Source organism: Myotis yumanensis, unplaced genomic scaffold (genome assembly GCF_028538775.1).
Source record: "Myotis yumanensis isolate MYYU_CA2020_CCGP unplaced genomic scaffold, mMyoYum1.0.hap1 SCAF_2, whole genome shotgun sequence".
Taxonomy (NCBI): Eukaryota; Metazoa; Chordata; class Mammalia; order Chiroptera; family Vespertilionidae; genus Myotis; species Myotis yumanensis.
Genome location: NW_027223753.1, coordinates 35,410,976 through 35,437,018, shown reverse-complemented (window position 1 = coordinate 35,437,018; position 26,043 = coordinate 35,410,976). Strand labels below are relative to the sequence as shown.

Here is a 26,043-nt window from a genome sequence, read left to right as displayed (position 1 = left end):
AGAAAGAGACCGAGGGCAATTTGGATATTTATAACATCATATGAAATTATCAACTTAAAAATTAACCTTCTATATTTGGTCAAACATTTAATTAACTCACCCCTAATGCCTTGGCAGGGCCAGACCAAATGATTCCTCAGGCCTTATATGGCCCGCCCAGACGTTCCTCACCCCTGGTTTAGAACTTAGACTAACAAAAGATTTTGGGAAGAGGAATATTTGATCACTTGACATGATTTCAAAGTGCTGGTGCATGGTGAAAATAAAAAGCAGATGTACTTTGAGTTAGTTTTGTTATTGTTTTTCATTCTCTAAACTTAGTTCCCTCTTATTGTCTCCATTCAGAGCAGACCCCTCCCACTACCCCATCCTTGGTACATTACTAACTCTAGATAGGTTTCAAACTTTAACCTAAACTATATCTCTATTCCTGGGATTTAGACTTAAAAGACCAGATTGCTAGACAAACCAGGAATTTGCATGAAGTTTGGGGAGTAGAAAGAAGTCATAAAAGCAGTAGGGTGAAAAGAAAAATGGGGTACTGCCCTAAGAAATGGGTCCAGTTAATGGTGGACCCACATCCTTGCCCAAATTTGGTATTGTTAGTGTTCTAGATTTTGGCTATTTTAATAAGTATGCAATGTTGTGAGTTTGGGATGTTTTTGAGGGACATTACAAATGTAAAGTGTCCTTTTCATTATATCGTACTAAGGTTATATACCGCCAACATGACTTATGACTATTGCTGTTGACCTTGATCACCTCATTAAAGTAGTGTTAGTCAGGCTTCTTCACTATAAAGCTATTATTTTTTAACCCTTTCTATATGGTACTATTTGGAAGAAAGTCACTATGTGGAGCCCGCATTGAAGAAATGGGAACTTGTGCTCCTCTTTCTTTAGATTGGAATATGTCCAATATTTCTTTGGAATTCTTCTGCATGGGAGATCTGTCTACTTCCCTCTATTTATTAATTTATTCAGTCATTTATTTACATCAGTCTGGAGTCATGGATATTTATTTTATACTTTGGGTTATAATTGATGTATATTTATTTTTTTGCTCAAATTGTTCCAGCTTTGGCCATTAGGAATTCTTTCAGTTGGCTCCTATGCCCTTCTTACATATCCCATCAATGTGTGTGTGTGTGTGTGTGTGTGTGTGTGTGTGTGTGTAATAATTCCTACCTTCTAATACCATAAGATGAGGTAGGCTTATCTTGTATATTTTTTACCACAGTCCTAGAATCATCCATCTCTCCAAGGAGCCCTAGTTCCTTTTTCATGAAAAATAGCATTAGAAGCCATGATCTAGGTGCTAAATGTGCTCATTGTGTTTAGGGTGTAATTTCTTCTAAGCCCTCTCAGCTGACAGAACAAAGAAGTATGTGTGCATACACTAGCCCAACTCACATATATACACACTGTGATACATATTTCTATATTTAATCTTCTGTATCTATATGAATTAAACATGCATTCTTACTGATGTCTCCTACTCTAATCCATTACCACATCCATCATGCTAGCCTGTTCCCCTAGCTATCTGTAACCTCCCACTCATAAGAGGATTTATATATGATCTTTTATAATCTTTTGAGATAGCTATTATTATCTCATTTCATAGACTGAGACTCAGAGATCATACATTTTTTTCAAAGACACAGATTAAGAGGTAGAAGTAGGACTTCTGGGGGAAAAAAGAACACATGGAAATGAAAAAGTATATGGTTTGTGCAGTCGTCTCTCCTCGTGAATCAGTAAGGTGGATTAAGGCTATGTTGGTATAAAACTAAATTAAACATGGATGGATTTGAAATCATGTTAATTTTTTCAATATTGCGTACAACTTTTGAGAAGCAAACTATTATATTGAAGATCTGTTATTAATTACATATCATCTCATGAATCGACTGCAAAACTTTAAATTTGTGTTATATCTTCTAAAAGAGGCATAACCTGCTCTTAAATAATAATAATTTGTGTTGTATATTTAAATAAATTGATTAAAGAATAATAAGTAGGAGAGGAATAAGAGTGGGGGAAATTGTACCTCTAATAAAATTTTTCCTGACCCACTTAAAAATCTAAAACAACAGCCATGCCCCCCTTCTAAATATGGCCTATTTTGAAATATTTATCTTTTCTCATTGAAAAGTGGGTTCTGAACAGTATGGTGACTACCAGAAGCAAAGGGAGTAGGGGAAGTAAAAGAGGATAAAGTGGGTATAAATGGTGATGGAAGGACACTTGACTTGCAGTGGTGAACACACACTGCAATATACAGATGATGTGTTATAGAATTGTAGACCTGAAACCTATATATTTTTATTAATCAATGTCACCCTAATAAATTCAACTTAATAAAGATGGGTTCTGTGATAAAAGAACTTATGAAACACTGCATATATATCGATCTCCTCCTGTGAATTCACATTTGCTTATTAAAGTAACTGATGAAACCTTCAACAAAAAGGTCAATACAACTTTTGTGTAACTGTTTCCCAAATTTACTTGTCCATAGAATGCTTTCTTCATGTAAGGGCTGTGATTAGCTCTTAGATCTATATTTGGAATATAATTATTTATTCATTTCATAAGAGAAGGGACTTGGTTTATTTTTTCTGTTTTCAGAATCTTAAACAGAGCCTGGTACATAGTAGGTACTTGTTGAATATTTGTTGAATAAGTGGCTGAGCAAATGTTTATTAAGCATCTTTTATATGCTGGCCACAGGAATACAATAGTAAAAAAAATAAACATGGTTCTTGCCCTATGTAACTTATAGCCTACTGGAGAAGATTGTAAATAAGCAAGTAAAAAAATAAATTATAGGTAAAAGTTGTTAAGGAAACAAAGACAAAGTTGAGGTTGACAGTAGAGGAGGTGATGGGAATGGTACTTTAGAAGATAAGCAGCTAGCTCTTTAAAGCATTTACCAAAACAAGTCAATAGTTAAGCAAAATCTGAATATTTCTAACATCAACCTTCATTCAGAATGCATTGCATGTTCAAAAGGATTTAAATTAAGATAGTTTTATAAAGGGACTATTTCAGAGATGTGGACAAGTTTAAGGGAAGAAGAGGATATCAAGAACCAAAGATAGCCAAAGTCATTAGCACCTTTAGAACTGAAAGACAAGGGAGTGAGCTATTGGGGGTTGGATGAAAAAAAAATCTATACTAATAATAGAGGAATATGCAAATTGTCCGGTACACTGTTATGTAACAACCAATCAGGATGGAGCAGGGCCGCGGTAGAGAGCTCTCAGCACACCTGCGCCAGGGTCTGAAGGTCACGGAGAGGAAGGGAGAGCAGGTAGGCAGTTAGGGGGCTCAGGCCAGGAGGGGGGAGCAGTTAGGGGCATCAGGCAGGCAACCAGGTGAGCGGTTAGGAGCCAGTGGTTCCAGATTATGAGAGGGATCCCGGATTGGAGAGGGTGCAGGCTGGGCTGAGGGACCCCCCCCCCTCCCATGCACGAATTTCATGCACCAGGCATCTAATGTTTAAGAATCTAGGTCAGTGGGGCTGGTGTGTCTCAGTGGATTGAGCCTCTTCCCAAGCACCAAGAGGTCCCCGGTTTGATTCTCAGTCAGGGCACAAATCTGGGTTGCAGACTGGATCCCCAGTAGGGAGCATGCAGGAAGCAGCTGATCAATGATTCTCTCTCATCAATGTTTCTCTCTCATCAATGTTTATATTTCTCTCTCCCTCTCCCTTCTTCTCTCTCTAAAAATCAATAAAAACTATTTTTTAAAAAGAATCTAGGCCATATGTAGACAGTACAAATAATATCTGCATAAATAGGCCAAAACTGTGATTTCAAGTAGCAAAAACCAAGTTTGTCTTCTTAACTGTTTCAGCACCCATCACAGTCCTCAGATGTAGTGGTACTCAAATGTGTATTGAATATATAAATTGCATCTAACAGACATTAGTTTCTTGAACATTAATAATCTTATGTGTTTAAATGGAGAGTGCTTATCTCTTTTAAAGAGTTATGATTTTTCTAAAATTTTGAATATAAAATAGTTACTGTAGTTAAAAAGTCGAGTAACTTTTATAAGACTCTGAAAGTTTCAAGTTTAGAACTATGTCCTATTTGGCAGTTATATATTTCAAATGAAGAAAACTATTCTCTCATGGGACTAGTGAAGAAACCAGAGAAATCAGCAATAAACTAAAAAAGGTTTGAAAGGATACTGGCACAAAGGTGTAAAACAGGTTTTCTCTTATATTTTCTTTTAAGTGTGTGAGCAGTGAATTAAAGAGTCTTAGAAAAAGTATTTTTTTTCATTTAGAGGAATTTGCCATGAATTTGCATATATTATCACATTATTCCATTCTATATGAAAAAGATAGATTAAGCATTGTCTTAGATCATTAAAAATACCTTTTTAAAAAAAAAAGATTTGGTTAGGTTACATAAATTAACTCACATTTGAAAGCATGATATACATGAAAATATTTTATAGAGCATTATAAGCACTAAATGCTGGGTTTATTTTTCTTTCCTAGTTTCCTACTTAGTCTCCTATATTATATATGTATGAAATTATTTAATGTTTATAAAATAAGTAATTAACTGATTATGCTGCAACATTATAGCCAAAATCATATTTTTATCAGAATCAATTTATCTAGGTGCTTTGGGTAGGGTCCCCAGAGATGGGTATAATTCAGTCTTGGCCAAAGTCGTAGTAATTACTTTACAGGTTGGTCTACCAGCTAAGTAGAACAAATGAGGTTCAGTGATGAAGAAGGTAAGAAGTCATCAGATTCATAATATATTTTGGTGATGCAGTAAGTAGGATTTGCTAATAGTACAGATGGTACAAGAGGAAGAGAGGAGTCAAGGCTGATTATTAATACCTGAGCATTTCGATGATGGTGGGTCATTTATTGAGATAGAAAACACAGGAGAAGCAGTAAGTTTTGTGGAATAAAAACTAGGGGTTTAGTTTTGGATATAATAAATTTGACATGCCTAGTAGAGACATAATAAGAGATGTCAAGTAAACAGTTGTACAGATGAATTTAAGAGAAATTTAGAATTCCTTAGGGTAGATTCCTAGTGGTAGAGTTGCTGGATCAAAGGTCATTGCATTTTAACAGAGTTGTGCTGGAGCCAGCTCCTGCTGGCTCATGAAAACTGATTGTTAAATTTTCAAGAATTTTGTGAGCCAGTTATATGAAATAGACACTTTAAAAATTAAGTTATATAAATTTACATTTAAATACATTACATTTTTTAAAAATGAAAATGGGGGTACTGTCAGAGGAGGCCTAGTAGAGAGTCAGGACTTTCACCACTGCCCAGCAGTAATGAGCCTACTTCCCTCCTCCCCAATACTGTCAGTGCAGGTCACATGGGGAGCAGTAATGAGGTTCTCCTATCTTTCCTAAGCAGGAGGTAATAGTTGAAGCACTAGTGGACAGCCAGAACTCCCATACTTGCCCAGCAGTAATGAATAGCTCCCACTCTGCATGTCAGCAGAGTCCAAATCAGAAACTTGGACTTCTAATCCAACCTGGCAGTAATGAGGTGATGTGCCACTTTTCTCCTCTGCCATAGCAGAGTCAGCGAAACCTGGCTAAAACAGATAAAATCCAGAGTCTCATACACACAATCCCCAATACCCAAGTGTCAGTCAAAAATCATGCTTCCTACCCAGAATGAGGACAATATCAAACTGATTTATGAAAAAAAAGGACAATCAATAGCTGGTAACCATAAATTACAGAGATGTTAGACGTATTAGACCAGTGATCAACAAACTCATTAGTCAACAGAGCCAAATATCAACAGTACAACGATTGAAATTTCTTTTGAGAGCCAAATTTTTTAAACGTAAACTATATAGGTAGGTACATTGTTATTAACTTAATTAGGGTACTCCTAAACTGGCCTTTGCTAAAAACGTCCTCAATCTGATTGAGGTACGTTCGCTGAGGTCGACCCCTTCCAACTCTCCCATCCATACTCATGTTGTATACTTGTTGTCTATCTCCTTTCTGAAAACTGACTTCTGCGCATAGGCCACGAAGTTTCCATCGCATTGTACGTGCGTGCCCGCACGTGGTATTTTGTGGGAAAGCCACACTCAAAGGGCCAAAGAGCCTCATGTGGCTCATGAGCCACAGTTTGCCGACCACTGTATTAGACCTTTTAAAGCAACCATCATAAAAATACTTTATTGAGCAATTACAAATATGCTTGAAACAAATGAAAAAACAGAAAGTCTTGGCAAAAATTAGAAAATGTAAAGATGAACCAAATGGAAATTTTCAAATTGAAAAATATGATAACCAAAAGAAAAATTCAATGGATGGACTCAACAGCAGAATAGAGGGATCACAAGGAAGAATCAGTAACCTACAAATAGAACAATAGAAATAACTCAATCTGGACAACAAAGAAGAAATAGACTAAAAAGAAAAAATGAACAGATCCTCAGGAATCTGTGGACTACAACAGAAAATCTAATATTTATGTGATCTAAGTCCTAAAAGGGGAAGAGAAAGAGGGCATAGCTGAAAAAGTACTTGAAGAAACAATGGCTAAAAATTTCCAAAATATGGCAAAAGACATGAACCTACATATTCAAGAATCTGAATGAACCCCAGAAAGAATAAATCCAAGGAAATCCAAATCAAAACATCATAGTCAAAATTTTGAAAACTAAAGACAAGTTAAAAATTTTGAAATCATGGAGAGAAACAATGCCTCATCTATCAGAGAAAATTCAAATGACAATGGCTTTCTCATTAAAATTCTTGGAAGCCAGAAAGAAGTGGTGCAAAACTTTTTAAATGCTGAATGACAATAAATCTTAACCCAGAATCATTCCCAGAAAAAATATCCTCCAGGAATTAAGAGGAAACCAAGACATTCTCAGATGAAGGAAAACTAAATTTGTCACTGTAGATGTACACTAACAGAATGATTAAAAGAAGTACTCAAGGAGAACCAAGATGGCGACATAGGTAAATGCTGGTACTCGCTGCCTCCCACAACCACATCAAAATTACAACTAAAATATAGAACAAACATCATTCAGAAGCACCTGAAATCTAGCTGACTGGAAGTCCTACAACTAAAGAAATAAAGAAGAAAGTGCATTGAGACTGGTAGGAGGGGTGAAGGCGCAGAAGGGGCTGGTCTGACACCCACGTGTGGCATTTCTTTAATTGGGAGGGAGATCATTTCTGCCGAGGTCGCCTGTGAAGAGCACTGGGTCCCAGCCCCACACCAGCCTCCCAGCTCAGGGTTCCAAAGCTGGGAAGAGAAGTCCCCATAACTTCCACCCGTAAAAACCAGCAGGGATTGTGACTGAGTGACACGGAGGCTGCTGAAGTCCCAGGTGTTTCTCTTAAAGGGCCCCCACACAAACTTACACAGTCCCAGTTCCTCTGAGCTCCAGCACTGGGCAGCAGCTTTGGGAGAATCCAGGGACATATGGGGAGGAACTAGACCAGGGGTGGGCAAACTTTTTGACTCGAGGGCCACATGGGTTCTTAAACTGGACCGGAGGGCCGGAACAAAAGCATGGATGGAGTGTTTGTGTGAACTAATATAAATTCAAAGTAAACATCATTACATAAAAGGGTACGGTACGGTCTTTTTTTTTTTTTAGTTTTATTCATTTCAAACGGGCCGGATCCGGCCTGTGGGCCGTAGTTTGCCCATGGCTGAACTAGACTGTCTGGCATCAGAGCAGAAACTTGGGGCAGCTTTGTCCCAGACAGGATCTTCACAGGGGTCATTGTTCCTGTGCTGGGACCTCCCTTGTTGCAGAGCTGACTGGCAGCCATATCTGAGTTTCCATCAGCATGACCCACACTCTTCGCTCTGCCCTGGTGATTCCTTGAGACCTAGCCCCAATTTGCAGCCCCCTCCAAGCTGTTTGCAGCTGCTTTTCCATATGAATGGCCTGTCCTGGCTCAGGCTTCAGACTTTGTTAAAATCTCTTAAACAATCAGCATGCCTCAAACCTATCAATAAAAGACCCAGGACCCAGTACTAGTACCAGCTAGCCTTGCCTCACAGTTGGGCCTCATCTGGGCACTGCCTAGCCCAATACAAATAGCAGCCATCTGCAGATATCTCTGTAGCTCTTGCTGGGTGGCCCCAGGCAATGACTAACAGTGCACCTGGTGGATAGCTATAGACCATACCAGATTACAACTCTACACATCCACAAGTGACACACACAAGGGGCAGATTCAGTGAGCACCAAAGCCCCACTGAAGCAAGTCCTACTCCATAGGGTTATCTCCTGCATAGCAGCTCTTCCATTGTAGACACAGCTGGTCCTCAGAGTCAATTGGCATGGAGGTCAATTCCTCCCAGTGACGCCACAGCAATCAAGTCTCAACTACAAGACTGTACCCAGCCCACACAGGGCCGCACCTAGAGTGCCCAGCTCAGGAGGCTGGAGAGGCTGAGCCACTGGGCCTTACAGGACACCTACACAAGGCCACTCTACCAATTCCAAGACACATAGCAGCTCTACCTAATACATAAAAACAAACACAGGGAAGTAGCCAAATGTGGAGACAAAGAAACAGGTCCCAAATGAAAGAAGTGGTCAAATGATTTTCAATAATGGTGCCAAGCTCATTCAATGGGGGAAAGAATAGTCTTTTCAACAAATGGTGCTGGAAAAACTGTATATCCATATGCAAAAGAATGAAGTTGAATCCTTACCATACACCTCAGACAAAAATTAACCCAAAATGGATCAAATACCTAAATGTAAAAACAAAAACCATAAAATTCTTAGTATAAAGCATAGGGGGAAAGCTTCATAACATTGGATCTGGCAATGATTTATTAGATATAACATCAAAAACACCGGCAACAAGGAAATAAAAGGAACTTTGTAAATATTAAAAATCTTCATGCATCAAAGAATACTATCAAAAGAATGAAAAAGACAACCCACAGAATAGGTGAAAATATTTGCAAATCACGTTAGATGAGGAGTCAACAAAATATTTAAAGAATGTCTACAATTAGCCCAGCTGGTGTAGCTTACTGTTGAGCATCGACCTATGAACCAGGAGGTCATGGTTTGATTCCCAGTCAGGGCACATGCCCGGGTTGCGGGCTCAATTCCCAGTGGGGGCGTGCAGGAGGCAGCCAATCAGTGATTCTCTCTCATCATTGATGTTTCTATGAAATCAATAAAAATATTTTTTTTTAAAAAAGAATGTCTACAGCTCTACAACAAAAAACAAACAACTCAATTTTAAAATGGGCACAAGAATTGAATAGATATTACTTGTAAGAAGATATACAAATGGCCAATACGCACATGAAATGATGCTTAACATCATTGGTCATTAGGGAAATGCAAATCAAAATCATGAAATGCCACTTCACACCCCTTTCTGTCAATTGCTTGCAATGAATCAGTAGATCACTTTGGGTGGCACTGTCATCTTAACAATATTAAGTTTTTCAATACATAAACATGGGATGTCTTTCCATTTATTTATGTCTTATTTTATTTTTTATTTTTAAATTCTTTTCGGCAATATTTTGTAATTTTTATTGTAGAAAACTTTCATCTCTTTGGTTAATTTTTTTCCTAATTATTTTATTCTTTTTGATGCTATTGTAAATGGAATTATCTTAATTTCCTTTTTGTGTTGTTCATTGCTAGTGTATAGGAATGCAAATTTTTTTGTGTGTGTTGATTTTGTATACTGCAACTTTGCTGAGTTTATTTATTAGCTCTAAGTTTGTGGTGTGTGTGTGTGTGTGTGCGCGCGTGTGCGCGTGTGTGTAGAACCTTTTGGGTTTTCTACGTATAAGATCATATTATTTGTAGACAGAGGTAATTTTACTTCTTTCTTTCTAATTTGGGTTTCTGTTATTAGTGAAAGGATTATAGTATATATTAGAATTAAGTAAAGTTAGTCCTCCACCTTTATTGTTCTCTTTAAAATTATTTTGACTCTGATAGGTACCTTGCATTATAATATAAATCAGCTTGTTACTTTCTACCAAAAAGTAGCCTCTAGGCCAGTGATGGCGAACCTATGACACGCGTGTCAGAGGTGACACGCGAACTCATTTTTTTGGTTGATTTTTCTTTGTTAAATGGCATTTAAATATATAAAATAAATATCAAAAAAATAAGTCTTGCCCTAACCGGTTTGGCTCAGTGGATAGAGTGTCGGCCTGCAGACTGAAAGGTCCCAGGTTTGATTCCGGTCAAGGGCAAGTACCTTGGTTGTGGGTACATCCCCAGTAGGAGGTGTGCAGGAGGCAGCTGATTGATGTTTCTCTCTCATCGATGTTTCTAACTCTCTATCCCTCTCCCTTCCTCTCTGTAAAAAATCAATAAAATATATTTAAAATATATATATATATATGTCTTTGTTTTACTATGGTTGCAAATATAAAAAAATTTCTATATGTGACACGGCACCAGAGTTAAGTTAGGGTTTTTCAAAATGCTGACGTGCTGAGCTCAAAAGGTTTGCCATCACTGCCTAGGCATTTGAATGTGATTCTGTTAAACCCATTAATCAATTTAAGATTAGTTGTACTGGGCTTTCTAATCCACAAACCTAGTATATTTCTCCATTTATTCACAGATTTTATCAGCAATATTTGTGGCTTTCCATGGGCAGGTGTGTACATGTTTTTACTAAGTTTCTCATTAAAAAATTTGTGTTATTATGAAATAACTTCCTTTCTAATGTCTATGCCTTTTATTTCTTTTTCTTGCTTATTTCACTGCCTAAGAAAGTCAATAAACATTGAATAGAAGTAGTGTGTGTGCACCCTTGTCTTGTTCCTGATCTAAGTGGGAAAGTAGTCTAACAATTAAGTATGAGGTTAGTTATCATTTTTGCATAAATGCCCTACAGAGGTTGAAGAAGTTCCATTTTATTAATATTTTTAAACTTTTTATCATGCATGGGTATTGAGTTCTGAAAATTCTTTTCTATATCTATTGAGATAATCATATGACTTTTCTCCTGAATTTTGCTAATGTAGTGAATTAAAATGATTGACCTTTGAATATTAAACTAACCTTGCACTTCTGCTCTAAAGTTTACTTGCTCAAACTGTATCCATAGTGCTGAATTCTGTTTGCTAATATTTCATTAAGAAGCATTGTATCTTAAAGCAGGATACAAAATTAATGCCCAGAAATCTTTATACATCAATATTTAACTTATAGAACGAGAGATTAAGAAACAGTCCTATTTATTTTGCACCAAAAAAAAAATTAAGATACCTAGGAATAAACTTAACTAAGGAGGTAAATGACCTGTACTCAGAAAACTACAGGATACTGAAAAAAGAGATAGAGGAAGACATAAACAGATGGAAGAACATACCATGTTTATGGATTGGTAGACTCAACATCATTAAAATGTCCATACTACCCAAAGCAATCTATAGATTCAATGCACTCCCCATTAAAATACCAACAGCATATTTCACAGACCTAGAACGAATACTCCAAAAAATCACCTGGAATAAAGAAAAGACTCCAAATAGCTGCAGCAATCCTGAGAAAGAAGAACAAAGTAGGAGGGATCACAATACCAGATACCAAGCTATATTGCAAAGCCACTGTTCTCAAAACTGCCTGGTACTGGCACAAGAATAGACATATAGACCAATGAAATAGAATAGAGAACCCAGAAATCGATCCAAACCACTATGCTCAATATTTGACAAAGGAGGCAAGAGCATACAATGGAATCAAGACAGTCTCTTCAATAAATGGTGTTGGGAAAATTGTACAGATACATGCAAAAAAAATGAAACTAGACCATCAACTTACACCATACACAAAAATAACCTCAAAATGGATAAAAGACTTAAACATAAGACGGGAAACCATAAAAATCTTAGAGGAATCCACAGGCAGCAAAATCTCAGACATATGCCGAAGCAATATCTTCACTGATACAGCTCCTAGGGCAATGGAAACTAAAGAGAAAATAAACAGCCCTAGCCGGTTTGGCTCACTGGATAGAGCGTCGGCCTGGGAACTGAAGAGTCCCGGGTTCGATTCCAGTCAAGGGCATGTACCTTGGTTGCAGGCACATCCCCAGTAGGCGGTGTGCAGGAGGCAGCTGATCAATGCTTCTTTCTCATCGATGTTTCTAACTCTCAATCCCTCTCCCTTCCTCTCTGTAAAATATCAATAAAATATATTTTTTTAAAATAAAGAAAAAATAAACAAATGGGACTACATCCAAAAAAAAAACCCTCTGCACAGCAAAAGAAACCATCAACAAAACAACAAGAAATCCCACCGCGTGGGAGAACATATTTGCCAATGTTATCACCGATAAGGGTTTAATCTCCAACATTTACAGGGAACTCATACAACTTAACAAAAGGAAGATAAACAACCCAATCAAAAAATGGGCAATGGACCTAAATAGATACTTTTACAAAGAAGACATACAGAAGGCCAAGAGACATATGAAAACATGCTCAAAGTCACTAATCATCCAAGAGTTGCAAATCAAAATGACAATGAGGTACCATCTCACACCTGTCAGAATGGCTATTATCAACAAATCAACAAATGACAAGTGCTGGCGAGGATGTGGAGAAAAAAGAACCCTAGTGCACTGCTGGTGGGAATGCAGACTGGTGCAGCCACTGTGGAGAACAATATGGAGTTTCTTCAAAAAACTAAAAATGGAACTCCCATTTGACCCAGTGATCCCAATTCTAAGAATACTAGTAGCCCGGTGCACGAAATTCATGCACATTAAAAGGGAATTAATTAGCAGAAATATTTCAATATTGCTATTTGCCCTTTCTCTATAATAGAAGTGTGAGAGGTGAAAGGAAATTAGTAAAATGTATATGAAAATAATATATAAATTTATTAATAAATAAACAGTAACAATAGAATATAACAACAGAGGCATGATATAAAAACGACAAAAACATGATATGAAAACAACAAAACCATAATATAAAAACAACAAAAACATGATATTAAAATAACAGTGATGCAAACAATGACTGATAAAGTGATTAAACTTATTCTAATATCTCCCTGTACACCACATTAAGAGTGAAAACACTTTCAGAGTGCTTGACTAATTTCCCTTTTGCTGAAGTATTTAGAACCTTAACTTTAACATCACATGCTGTTCGAACTCAAGAGAAAACAACATATAACTGACCATGTGTGAAAACGGGTTCAGGAAGGAATATGCCTACTTTGTCTAGAGTTTGTCCTTGTGATTTATTAATAGTCATCACAAATGCTGGCATCACAGGAAACTGTCATTGAATCAATTTAAATGGGAGGCCAGTGTCAGATGGGGACAAATCAATTCTTGGAATCAGAACAACCTCTCCCTCTGCAGATCCTGTTAATACTTCAGCTTCAATAATGTTAGGTCGTAATCTTTTGATAATAAATCTGGTACCATTACAAAGACCCCATTTACTATTAAGATTTCTCAATAGCATGATGATTGCATCCACTTTCAATTTTATTTATGACACGGCATTCCCAAAGGAGTAATACTGTTAAGAAATTTGATGGGAAAATTTTCCTTTTCAGCATCATCTGTGGAATCAATGGAATCATCACTCAAATATGTGTGAAAATTTCCACTGAGTATATCCGAAATTTCTTCATTTAATTTTTGAACGTGCTCATTTTTTGGACAAAGAATTGCACGTTTAGATATATTTTTAATATTATCTATAGATATAGTATTTCCAAAGGTAGCTTCAATAATAGATCCATTACAAATCATTTCATAGGGGGTTTCAATAATATCCATTCCTAAATGAAAACTGCTATCAAGTTTGCCATCTCCAAGTTTTACTAACCATTCACTATAAGCAGAATCCTCTGATCTCATATTTGTTGTAAGAGACAACTTCCTGAAACATCCCCAAACATTGCAGTACTTTAAACTCGTTTGTACTATGGCCGATCATATAGCATGCAGTACAATACTGAGACATTGTCGAAAATCCCCTCCAAGAAGGAGAACTTTCCCACCAAATACAACATTCAAATTTCTCTTAGTAATCTGTCTATGGCGTTTATAGCATGACTGGATGCCATGGTACATTCATCAATAATGAGAAGTTGGGCCTTTTTAATAGATTTAGCAACTTCACTGTTTATATTGAGTCTAGAAATTGAAGTTTCATTTAGTGGAATGGGTAATTTATATTGGGAATGAAAGGTGCTTCCACCGAGAAGTAAATTTGCAGCAATTCCTGTAGACACTGGGGGTAAAACAGTACTACCACAACCTCTAATATAATGTATTAAAACTTTATAAAGATATGCCTCCACGCTCCAAGGGCCAGTTTCTGCCTCAACCTCTACCTCCCAGGAAACAGCTCTGGGAGGGCACAACTGTTGCTAAAAGGACCCAGGACTCAGTGCGTCCATGCTCTGAGGGCGGGTTCCTGCCTGAAACCTCGCTGCCCTCATGGGAAACAGCTCGGGGAGGGTGCAGCCGTTTCCAAGACGACCCCTGCAGGACTGACTTCCTTCTGGTTGGTCGAGCCTTGGTCATGACGTTACACCCAGGGTTTTTATATAAATAGATATCCCAAGAAACCAGAAATATCAATCAGAAAGGATGTATGCATGTCTATGTTCATAGCAGCACAATTTACAATAGCTAAGATTTGGAAACACCCTAAGTGCCCATCAGCAGATGAGTGGATTAAAAAACTGTGGTATATTTACACAATGGAATACTACGCTGCTGTAAAGAGGAAGGAACTTCTACCATTTGCAACAGCATGGATGGATCTGAAGAGCATTGTGCTAAGTGAAATAAGTCAGTTGGAGAAAGATAAATACCACATAATCTCACTCATTTGGGGAATATAATGAACAACATAAACTGATGAACAAAAACAGATCCAGAGACAGAGAATCATCGATCAGACCATCAAACCTCAGAGGGAAGACAGGGGAGTAATGCTGATGTCATTAAATGAGTTGGAAAGTATTTATACTTCCTCTTTTTTTCTGAAAGATTTTGTATAAGGTTAGCATTGGTTCTTCCTTAAAAATTTGATAAAATTAACCAGTAAAGTCATTGGTACCAGGAGTTTCCTTTTTAAGGAGTATTTTAATTAATTAAATCCTCACCTGAGGATATTTTTTCCATTGATTTCTAGAGAGAGTGGAGGATGAGGAGTAGGGAGAGTGAGAGAGAGAGACATTGATGTGGTGAGAGAGACACATGGATTGGCTGCCCCCTGCACACACCCCTAGGCGCACCTACCGGGTTGGGGACCTACAACTGAGGTAGGTACCCTTGACCAGGAATCAAACCTGAGACCCTTCTGTTCACAGGCCTATGCTCTAACCACAGAGAAAACTGGCCAGGGCTGCAGGAATATTTTAAACCAGCGATTTTCAACTGGTGTGCTCCAAGAATTTTTGAGACATTTAATACCTATTTAGTCAGGGGCACTGACCTCTTTTCCTTTACATCATCAAATAAAAAAATGACAACAGCCCTGACTGGTTTGGCTCGGTGGATAGAGTGTCGGCCTGCGAACTGAAGAGTCCTGGGTTCGATTCCGGTCAAGGACATGTACCTTGGTTGCAGGCACATCCACAGTGGGGGGGGGGGGGGGGAGTGTGGGAGGCAGCTGATCAGTGTTTCTTTCTCATCGATGTTTCTAACTCTCTATCCCTCTCCCTTCCTCTCTGTAAAAGATTAATAAAATATATATTTTTAAAATGACAACAGCCAACACAACAAGAGCTGTCTGATGTGAATGCCCTTCTTGAACCATAAATATACAGGTCATATAATAGAGTTACATCTTATTGGTCATCTCACATAATAAGGTTGCCTCTGATTGTTTAATTCTTGGTACCAGAAATCCTTATATACAAGCACTAGAGGCCCAGTGCATGAAATTTGTGCACGGGGTGGAGGTGGCTCCCTCAGTCTGGCCTGCCCCCTCTCCAATACGGAATTCCTCAGGGGATATCCGACTGCCTCTTGTAATCCGGGACCACTGGTTTCTAACTGCTTGCCTGCCTGCCTTCCTGATTGCCCCTAACTGCTCCCCTGCTGCCTCGCCCCACACCTGAGACCCAGGATTCCCTTCTCTGGCTGGTTGCAGGCACCTGGGACCCAGGCTTCCCTCCCTCTGGCCAGCCACAGGCACCCAGGACCCGGGCTGGTTTCACCCGAGTCAGCCGCAGTCGCAGGAACCCGGGGCCACAGGGAAGGCGGCTTGTCCCTCTCCTGGGCCAGGCCGCAGGCACAGCTGCTGGCACCCTGGATGGTGGGGCGGGCGGCTTGTCCCTCTCCTGGGCCACAGCCTGGCTGGTCTCCATTCCTCTCTCCCCAGTGTTGAGTGAGCCGTTACAGCGTGATGGCATGAGGGCATGATGACCATTTGCATATTATCTCTTTATTATATAGGATAGACACCTGATTTTTTAAAAAGTCACTTTGGAGCAAAAAGGGTAGATAATTACTTTTTTTTGTTTTTTTTGGTAAATCAATCACAATTATACATTTTTTTTTTTTCCAGGAGAATAAAAAATATATCCTTTGGTGTGCCTCAGAATCTTAGTAATTATTTTATGGGTGCCATGAAGTGAAAAGGGTTAAAAGTTGTTGACCTAAGCATTGTCTTATTTATTTATTTATTTATTTATTTATTTATTTATGATTTTTTTAGAGAGAGAGAAAAACATCGATGATGGGGAATCAAACCAGCAAACTTTTGGTGTATGGGACAATGCCCAGCCAGCTGAACTATACTGGCCAGGAATAAGCATTATCTTTTATCCTCCCCTTAAATCTCTTTAAAACTAAAACTTTAGGTTAACAGGTATTCTGGATTGAATTATGTCCCTCCCTATTTGCTCCCCGCCCCTCCCCCCCCAAATGTTGCAGTCCTAACCTCCAGTACCTGTGAATGTGATCTTATTTGGAAATACGAGTCTTTGCAGATCATCAGATTAAGATTTTTAGTGGGCCCCAAATCATTATAACTGGTGTCCTTATAAAAGTGGAAATGTGTATGCAGAGGCAGACATACATAGAGGGAAGATAATGTGAAGATGCAGGGAGAACACTATCTGCAGCTAAGAAACACCTGAGGCTACTAGGGGAAAGGAATGAAAAAGATTCTCCTTCAGCCTCAGAAGGAATCAGCTCATCTCCGGCTTCTAGCATTTAGCAGTGTGAGGCAGTGCATTTCTGTTGTTTAAGCCACCCAGTTGTGGTACTTTGCTATGGCAGCCCCAGGAAACTAATATAGTAGGGATCAGTGGATGCTCCCCAGAGCAGCACTCACTTTCCCTCATTTTTTATCTCTGTAGATTTCCCTTTACTTTCTCACCAGTGAAACTCTGCATTCCAAAGTATGTTTTTTTAAAAAAATATTTTATCCAGCAGCCTGTTTGGGTTTTTTTGGAAAGGTTTATTAGGAAATCTAGTCTTCAACTTGTTAATGAAAGTCTACTTGACTCTTCCAGAGTAACTTTCTGAAAATGGCGTTTGGTTTATCTTGGTACTTATTAATTTCCAAGTATAATTTATTATTTCTTTTGTTCCTTTATTATGCATCATATCCTATTATGCTCTGTACATGGTATTTTCTCATTAGTTCCTTGAAGGTTGAGAGGGTGTCTTACTCACCTTCTAATACTCAGTATGTAGAAAAATACCATACATATAATAGGTAGTTAATAAGTGTGGTTATTAAACTGAATGTACTTGTATATTGGTCACATGCATAGGTGTGTAAGTTGGTGAAGTGATGACTTTAAATCTTAATTCAAAGTTCTTATTCTTAATCCACAAATGTCTATTACTCAAGGTTATAGTCACTTAAGAGGGATTTTCTTTTCTTTCTATTAATATAAAAATCTCAAGTGTATGGCCTTCCAAGTCTCCTAAAGTATGGAATAACTAATAAATATAATTCCTAATTATTACAACCCTATAAAGTAAATTATTGTTCCCATTTTACAAGTGAGGAAATGAGGATCAGAAAGGTTAAGTGCCTGTTTCAAGATGAGACACATAGTAAGTACAAAGGTTAGAAATAAAATTTATCTGGCCCTAAGCCATTCCTTCACTATCTTGCACTGAGTACTTACTTTGGGTCCCATCATGCAATGATTATGAAACTTCTAGGTATTTTCCGATTCCCATTTGAATCAGAGCTATAACAGTCACTTACTCCAAAATAATGAAGGCAATCTTTCAAACTACCTGCTTATGTATGCTTTTTAGAATATACTTTATGTCCATGCAGTTACTTTCCATTGTTCACCTGATATATTGGTTAGATATAGACAACCTCAGAGAGTACATGCTAGAAAAACAGTCAATTATTTTAAGGTGGCTTTTCCTTTTTTTGCTCAGTAAGGGACAGTTTTCCACTGTCGTATATTTAAATCGTATCATAAGCCTCTTAATAAGATTTTGCCTAATGAGGCTGCTTTTTTGGTGCAGTCTGTGCACATACTACCATACACTTGCTCATACCTTGCTTGCATTCCAGTTGTAAACTTTAGGTACCCAAATAGTTTTAAGTTCCTTGAGGTTAAGAATGAATTTTGTTCCTTTGTATTCCCCATAATAATAGATGCCATTTATTAAAGGGTTACTGAGTACCAGGAAATTTATACACATTTCATTTATTATTTACAATAACATGGCAAATTAGGTATTATTACCCCCATTTACAGATGTGGAAAGTCTTGGATATAATTAGTCCCAAGGTTGTAAACCTATTAAGTGGCTATAATGATGGGTCCTTAATGTGAGAGTGTTGAATTGACTGATTATGGTAATTTCCCTGAAAGAGTTTTCCATCTGGCAATAATGAAGAAAAAAAAAAGGCATAAGTTTGTATTCTTATGCTATAAGTTACCAGCCTGTGACCAGGGGCAAGTTACAAAGCATCATTAATCTGTATTTTCCAGTTTGTAAAATGGGAGAATAAAGCTCAATCCATGAGATAGTTATGAATATTAAATTAAGTAATACAGAAGGAAATAATAAATGCTGATTTAGTAACTTACTTGGTTTTGTTTCTTTTCTTTCTCCTTTTACTGAAATGTAAGCTGAATTAATATATGTATAAATTAAGAAGTACCAAAAAGAAAGACATTTATTAAAGTATCTCCTATTTTTCTTTGTATACATACAATTTAACAGCCTACTAGATATTGACAAAATTCAATATAATGCAGCATTTTTATATGCTAACATATTCATAACTATATTAAAATATCGTTGGATAATCCCCCCAGATCAATTACTGTCACATATTCTGAATAGAGACCCACTTGTTTTTTTGGATGTTCATATCGCTTTTCTAAATATTTAGGACTTTATTTCCTACAATATTGGATAAGAAATCAGTAATCTTTTTTTGTATGTTTTTTAATTGATTTTTTTCTTTATTGATTAAGGTATTACATTTGTGTCCTTATCCCCACATTACTCCCTCCACACACACACTCATGCCCTTGCCCCCTCCCCCCCAGTGTCTGTGTCCATTGGTTAGGCTTATATGTAATCTTTTAATCTAATGGAAATAAATTTAAATATTTTGTTCTTAGCATGCCTTTTACCCAAATTAATAGATTATTGTGTAAATCAGTTTTTCTGTTGGCTGATTTAATGTCATTGTTGTTCTGTAACTTGAATTTTATGTCTGAATTGTATGTTTTGACCTGACTTTTCTTCAAGCTATTCTGTTCATGAATAAAGAGAAACCTGCCAATAGCCATACACAGCATTCTATAATTTAAATCTATATATTTAAACTCAAAACAATGATATATTACTATACTGTAGAAATGTTAAATTGATCCTAAATATTATTATGTATTTGTTCAAAAATGTGCTACTAAAAATTTCCACAATTTTATCCTGGTCATTCCAGGCAGAACATTTTCCTTAGAAGGCACTGATCTTCAAAGTTCTTTTATGTAGGTAAGCCACAAACTTTATTTGCTGATCTTAGGATTGGTGCATGATCTTTCAATAGGACCAGATGAACTAAAAGGTCCCTTTGAGTATTTGGGGAGGGAGGGGGGCTTTAAAAAATTAGAATGATAATAAGTTGGTGTTGTGTGTTTTATAGATATTAGTCATATTTTGAAAAACTGCATTTTAAATCTTTAAGACATGATACACAAACCATTTTAAAGAAATTGAAAGCCATCATATATTTTCAACTGATGTTCTTATGTACAGTTCTTTTATATTTCTATATTAATATTTCCTACATGACATCTGTGAAGTCCTTCCGGATGCAAAATATATGTATTCCTTCTTTTAACAGTCTTTGTGTAAAGTCACTTGCTTTTCCAGTAGGTGCATGGTGTATTTAAAAAATTATAGGCAATTTACACTAGCTCAGAGTCATTTTGATTACTCTTAAGCAAGTAGCCAGCATTTGGCCAGTATTGTATTCTCTCCCCTGTGGCCCTACTTGGGCTTCACATTAAACAGCCCCTCAGTCTAGTTCAAATGTCCAATTATACCCACTTACCATTTTAGAATGGTGCTGAACTTGCTATTTTGGGGCAGAATGTGTATGTGTTGTATTTAAATAAAACATATGTATGTAATTTAAAAATATGACCATAAATAGTAAGTGGTTATTGTCTAGCTATGTGTTTTAAAAGCATTATCCATGTGAAATGGTAAAAAATCGACAAACAAACAAACAAAAACTTCACTGGAAACTGTAAAATTATCCATACCAAAAAAATTAATTTGTTTATATTTCCCATGATGGTGTAATGAAAAAATATTTTTTGGTCTTATTTTCCCTGCTTTTGAGTTCTTGAGCAAATATCTTTTACTGGTCTTATTTTGTCCTTGGTTTTGGATTATTTAACAAATCGCCCATTATGTAATTAACATGAAATTAACCTACAGGTAGGCTATCTAAAACATTTAAAATATCCATTCTTCTTGCTGCTATCACAATTCTATTTCTAATAGTTCAAATTTGTTTACATTAATTGTGAATGTTACATGGCTTTCATATACATTTGCCTCATGACAAGAATTTGAAACAAAACGTAGGTAGAACTAGGGTCTGCATCAGTGTTTTCAGTTCTAAGGTTTTAATTTCTTATCCTTCCTTGAAACATTAATAAAAATGATCTCACCTATACCTTAAAAATTATCAGCTTATATTTCTGTAGCAGATCATAATTTAACATCTTAAAGTGAACTGGTAGTATTTTTCAAAATATATATTTGCTCAGTACTGAACTTTGGTAAGAAATATCTAAACATACACACATATACAGAAAATACTCATATAGGACAGGTCCACAAAGTATTATTTTGATTATCTGTCTAATACCAATTATATGCTTATAGATAAACATAGAAAAGTTAAGTCCATGTGTCAAGTGCAAAAAAAAAAAATACTACAACTAAAATAGACCATTTACCAGTAGTTGTAATTTATTTTTAGAAAATGCTTTTGATCTGATATCATCGTTCTCTCCATATTTTTCTATAAGTATCTACATTTTAACTTTTTATTGGTGAAAACAACTAGCTTTATCTTAATATGGCGAATTAAAATATATTAAATTATTTTCCAAAGACCAGAAATTAAATTTAAGATTTTCTAAATCTTGATTGTGTGCTGAAAATCATAGCATATGTCAAAATATTAAAACATTTTTAAGATTCCAACTAATTTATATTCATAACCTAAATACAAACTTGCAACAACCTAATATCTACACTCGCTTCACTGAACTTTATTTTAAATAAAATACAGGCTGAATGCTTGCACTCATAGGCCTATCATCAGTTTAAATTAATAGGAATAATAAGTACTTTCAGCATCATGAAATATTTTTAAAGTTGAAGTAATATTTGTGAATAGAGAAATAGATGGCTGAGGAAGCAGGAATAAAGGAGAATTGAAAACCTCTTTGTATGTGCTTTTTTGTTCATCACCTAAAATGTGGAAGCAAAAAAAAAAAAAAGAAAAAGAAAGATAGGACAGTCAAAAATATAGGTGAGAATAGTGAAGTATTTTTTTTTTTTAAGAAAAAGACTGCTTTAACTGTATTTACCTAACATTGAAAAAGAGACCCTGGACTGATCAATTACCTTTATATGATGATAATTATATAATGTCTTTCACAATTAAAAATAATACCACAATACACACTCTTGCTTATTTAAATATTGAGGAAGGGAATATTGTACTATTCATTATCATCAAATGCTACTCAATTTAATAAATTGATCCCATTTATTCTTCTAATATATGAGGTTTTTAAATGTTCAACTTGAATCATCACCATACTATAACTGATTTACAAATTAATTATTTTAGGCCTTTCAAATGTTAACATTTATTTATACCTGTTCTAAGCTTTGACAAAAGAAGAAATGCATGCTTCTTTTAAAATGGCCTGTATAAGTTCGGTCTGAAGTTCTTGAATTAGCAGAATGGCCATCATCAGAATGCTGCTGCATCATTGAGGATAGTCTCTTCTTAATACAAATATCTGAAAGAGAAACTGTGGAACAAGAACTATTTAGGCCCATGTGGCTTTTACAATAGTTCTAAAATGTAGGAAATGGAGATATTGTTACATTAGCTGTACACAGAGTAGCCAAATTATAGAATAGTCCTAAAGACCAGTAAGTTTTATTTTACTTTAGGAAATCATGCTTCCAAGGCATAAATTTTAAACTCAGGGCAGACTTCTTTAACCAGCAAGTTGTGCAAACTGTACAGTTAGAAGAAACAGAGGAGTGGAAGTGGACTATATTTTAATTTGGTTGTGATATTTTGGTTGCATTTCTAAATTAAAACTTTAACATTAAAAGATGTCAGTTCTATATATGAACTTTCACTATTCACATAACTAATCTGAAAAACTAAGGCATAGAACTAAAAAAAATGACATAATAGTGCTTTATATGGTCAAGATAAAGTACCAATTTCCTCTAAATAACTACTGTACTGATGAAATGTAAGGAAAAGCAGAAACTTCTGTTTCCAAACATTTTAATGGATATTTTTGAGCTTTTCACCTATTAATCCCAGAAATAGTCCCATTATTTTAATGTTAAGAGACAATATCACTATTATTCTAATTTGAGTGCGTTTGAGGTCTTGCTAAATTATTTCTTCTTTTATACTATTGATTATATGTAGGATTTCTTTTTAGTATTCAAAAATAAATGATGGGTAGTTTGGATAAGGTTTTTAAACTTCCTCCCAAAAAGAGCTGATATTTTTAGCTGACTAGCTTTTTAGGATGGGGGTAGTGAGAGAAGAGAAAAAGGCTGTATATAGAATTATTGAATAGGCCTGCATACTGACCAATGAGGATGGGGGCGGGGAGAAAGAGAGGTGAGGTGGAATAGCTGAAGTGTAATAATATCTGTATTTCTTTTTTTAAATGTACAAATTCTCCTCCCGCCCCATCCCCTCCCCTTCCTCGTATGTGCTGGTACCTCTGGATGGTTCAGAAGCCATTTTAGAACCCAGGAAACAAAATGTGAGTTACACTTGTGCTTTTGCAGGTGCTGTGGGCAGCAAGGATAACCTTGGCTCGCTTGCCTGGTGTGTTACCATGCTGTTGTTATTTGATGTCTTTGAGGATTAAAGAAGGCACAGAAAATTCCAAACCCACATCCTAACACCTGAAGCTCGCACAATATTTCTGTAGCAGATGGTAAAACATTTCATTGGCACCTTAATTCACAAAGTCAATACCCAGATTCGGGGAAAGATTATTCTTTTGTGGCATCTTCTGAAGATCCATAGTCCATTTTCGGATCTATTCTGGGTTGAAAAACCGACTCCTTCTAGGTATTTTGCGCACCCCAGCTCCACACAAAGTCCCTGCAGGCCTGCGATTCTCGGGGTTTCACTCTGAACGTGCATTTTCAATGCAGGACGTTTAGTAATTTAGGGGGGCGATGGTAACAGCAACACCACAACGAATCTTCATGAACAGTCTATGGCTGAGAAGCCTGAGAGGTATTTGCCGCCACGCATTTGGACGCGAGGCTCGGAGCCCGGCTGTCCTCAGCTGTCAGGGGTGGGGGGAGGAGGGAGAGGAGGGAAGGCAGTGCTGGCATTGGCACTGGGCAAGGAGTGGCTCCAGAGTTCGGCAGCCAGCTCACCTCTGCAGAGAGCTGGGCACTCACCGGCCCGCTAGCCCCTGCGCCCGTGTCGCCCTCTGGCCTCAGTCCTCAGGCGCAGGTTGCCGGAACTATCCCGTGGGATGGCTGCCGCCTTCTGGGGGACAGTCGCCGGAGGGCTCAGGCCGGGGGACCCGGCCGCCCCGGTGGCCCGCAGCTCCCGGGAGGAGCCGGGCACCCGCTCCTCCTCCCCGCCCCCAACTCCCGCCTACTGCCCGCCGCGCAGCGCGCCCGCTCACCCCAGCTGGTGGAGCGGCCGCGCACACACTCACTCCGAGGGCGCCTCCAAGGTTACCCGCGGGTTGGGGGCTGGGGAGGCTCCCGCCACTGCCTCCTCCGCTGCGCTCCTCTCGCTGCGGCCCTCCCGCCGCTCCTCGGCGACTGTGTTCCAAACCCCAAGGCAGAATAGGCTCCAAAGTCCGGGCGGGGAAGTCGAGCGGCGAGGCAGACAGGCGTCAGGGCGGGGGACGGCCTTAGTTGGTCTGAGCGCCCGGAGAGCAGGGTCAGGCGAGGTCGCGGCCAGAGGGGGCTGTGGCTCCGGCGGGCGACCTGGGCCCCGCAGGCTGGGCCGCGGGTGGCGACCAGGGGCCGCGGGGCTGCGGGTTGCGGGCTTGCAGGCAGCGCGGTGGCGCCCGAGGCGCCTCGGGCGCGCTGGAGGGCAGAGACAAGCGGGCGGACAAACCTGCCGAGGAAACCAACTAAATAAAAAGAGACTGTTATTTAAGGCGCGGAAATTTGAAATATTTGGACAGGAAGAGAAAAGAAAAGAAACCTTAGCGAGGGAGGGAAAAGAAAAAAAAAAAAAACGCGAGCTAACGGTTTTGAAACTCCCCCACCCCCACCCCGGGCTTTTCTGCGCGCCCGGAGGGAGCTCTGGGCTCCAGCTTCCTCACTAGAGAGCCTGGAGCTGCAGTGGGAGGCTGGACAGTTTCGAAGGGACAGAAAGGATGTCTTCGCAGCCCCTCAAAGGGGGCTTGGGTTGGCTCTGGGCAGAATATTTGTCTGCTGCCTCACTCTAGGTCCCTGCGTGGACCTGTTTGCATGCGTGTGTGTGTGTGTGTGTGTGTGTGTGTGTGTTCGAACTGCAGTGTAAAATCAAAAGTCTCTAGAGACCGAGAGGGACTCTCCCCCCCTACCCTCCCCCCCCCCACACACACACACCCCGTCCGCCCCGTAGGCATTTGATGAAGGTCACTTAGGGCTCAGGGCAGTCAGGAGAGCTGTAAATAGCACCCTTCTCGCTCCAGCAGTGTGATCTTGCAGCGCTTCTGGGCTATTGCTTCTACTCCAGGCAAAAGCACCTTTTTGGGAACTGAGATTTCGAAACCAGTCCGGAGCCACAGATCCCACGATAAGGGGAATTTATAATATTACCAATTGAATTGCTTGCCGGGACCGAATTCTTTTATCCATCACCCAGCATTTAGTGTGTGTGTGTGTGTGTGTGTGTGTGTGTACGAGCTCATCTCACACCGTTGAGAGATGCGAAATGTTCACCAGAAAAGTATTGATTCACTACTGAAATATGTTAAAATGCAGTTGGCTTACTGTCTCAGGAAACAGAACGTGGACTGAGGTACAGTTAGTGCCCCCTTCCTCGAGGTGTAAGTCCCGATTCAGCTTACACTGGGCAAAGGCTGAGCCTGAGTTTCCCTGATAACTTGGGTACGGACACAGTGGGGAACTGAATTTAAGAGGGCAGAGCTGTTTAGCACCCTCCATCCTTTCTATAGCGTCCTCTCCGGGGGCTCTGATTCCTCCATTAATTAGCACTTGCCTCTTCATTCTGTGTCCGAATAAGTTCAGACCCTTCCCCACCTCAGCTCACTGCAAAGTTTAGACTCGATTAAACTCAGC

The 26,043-nt window shown here is 38.4% G+C and overlaps 1 long non-coding RNA gene across 2 annotated transcripts in view; it reads right to left on the bottom strand.

The window, feature by feature from the left end:
• The window catches only part of LOC139001796 (uncharacterized), a 29,809-nt gene extending 4,773 nt beyond the window's left edge, over positions 1-25,036 (bottom strand). The window contains exons 1-3 of one of the 2 annotated variants that reach the window (XR_011470106.1): positions 24,426-25,036; positions 22,390-22,547; positions 21,409-21,975 (exon numbers count right to left, since the gene is read on the bottom strand). This is a non-coding gene — a long non-coding RNA (uncharacterized lncRNA). Of the gene's footprint in view, positions 1-21,408; positions 21,976-22,389; positions 22,548-24,425 lie in introns of those variants that run through there. The other variant, XR_011470107.1, reaches the window with a different exon arrangement.
• Between the last annotated feature and the right edge of the window lie 1,007 nt (positions 25,037-26,043).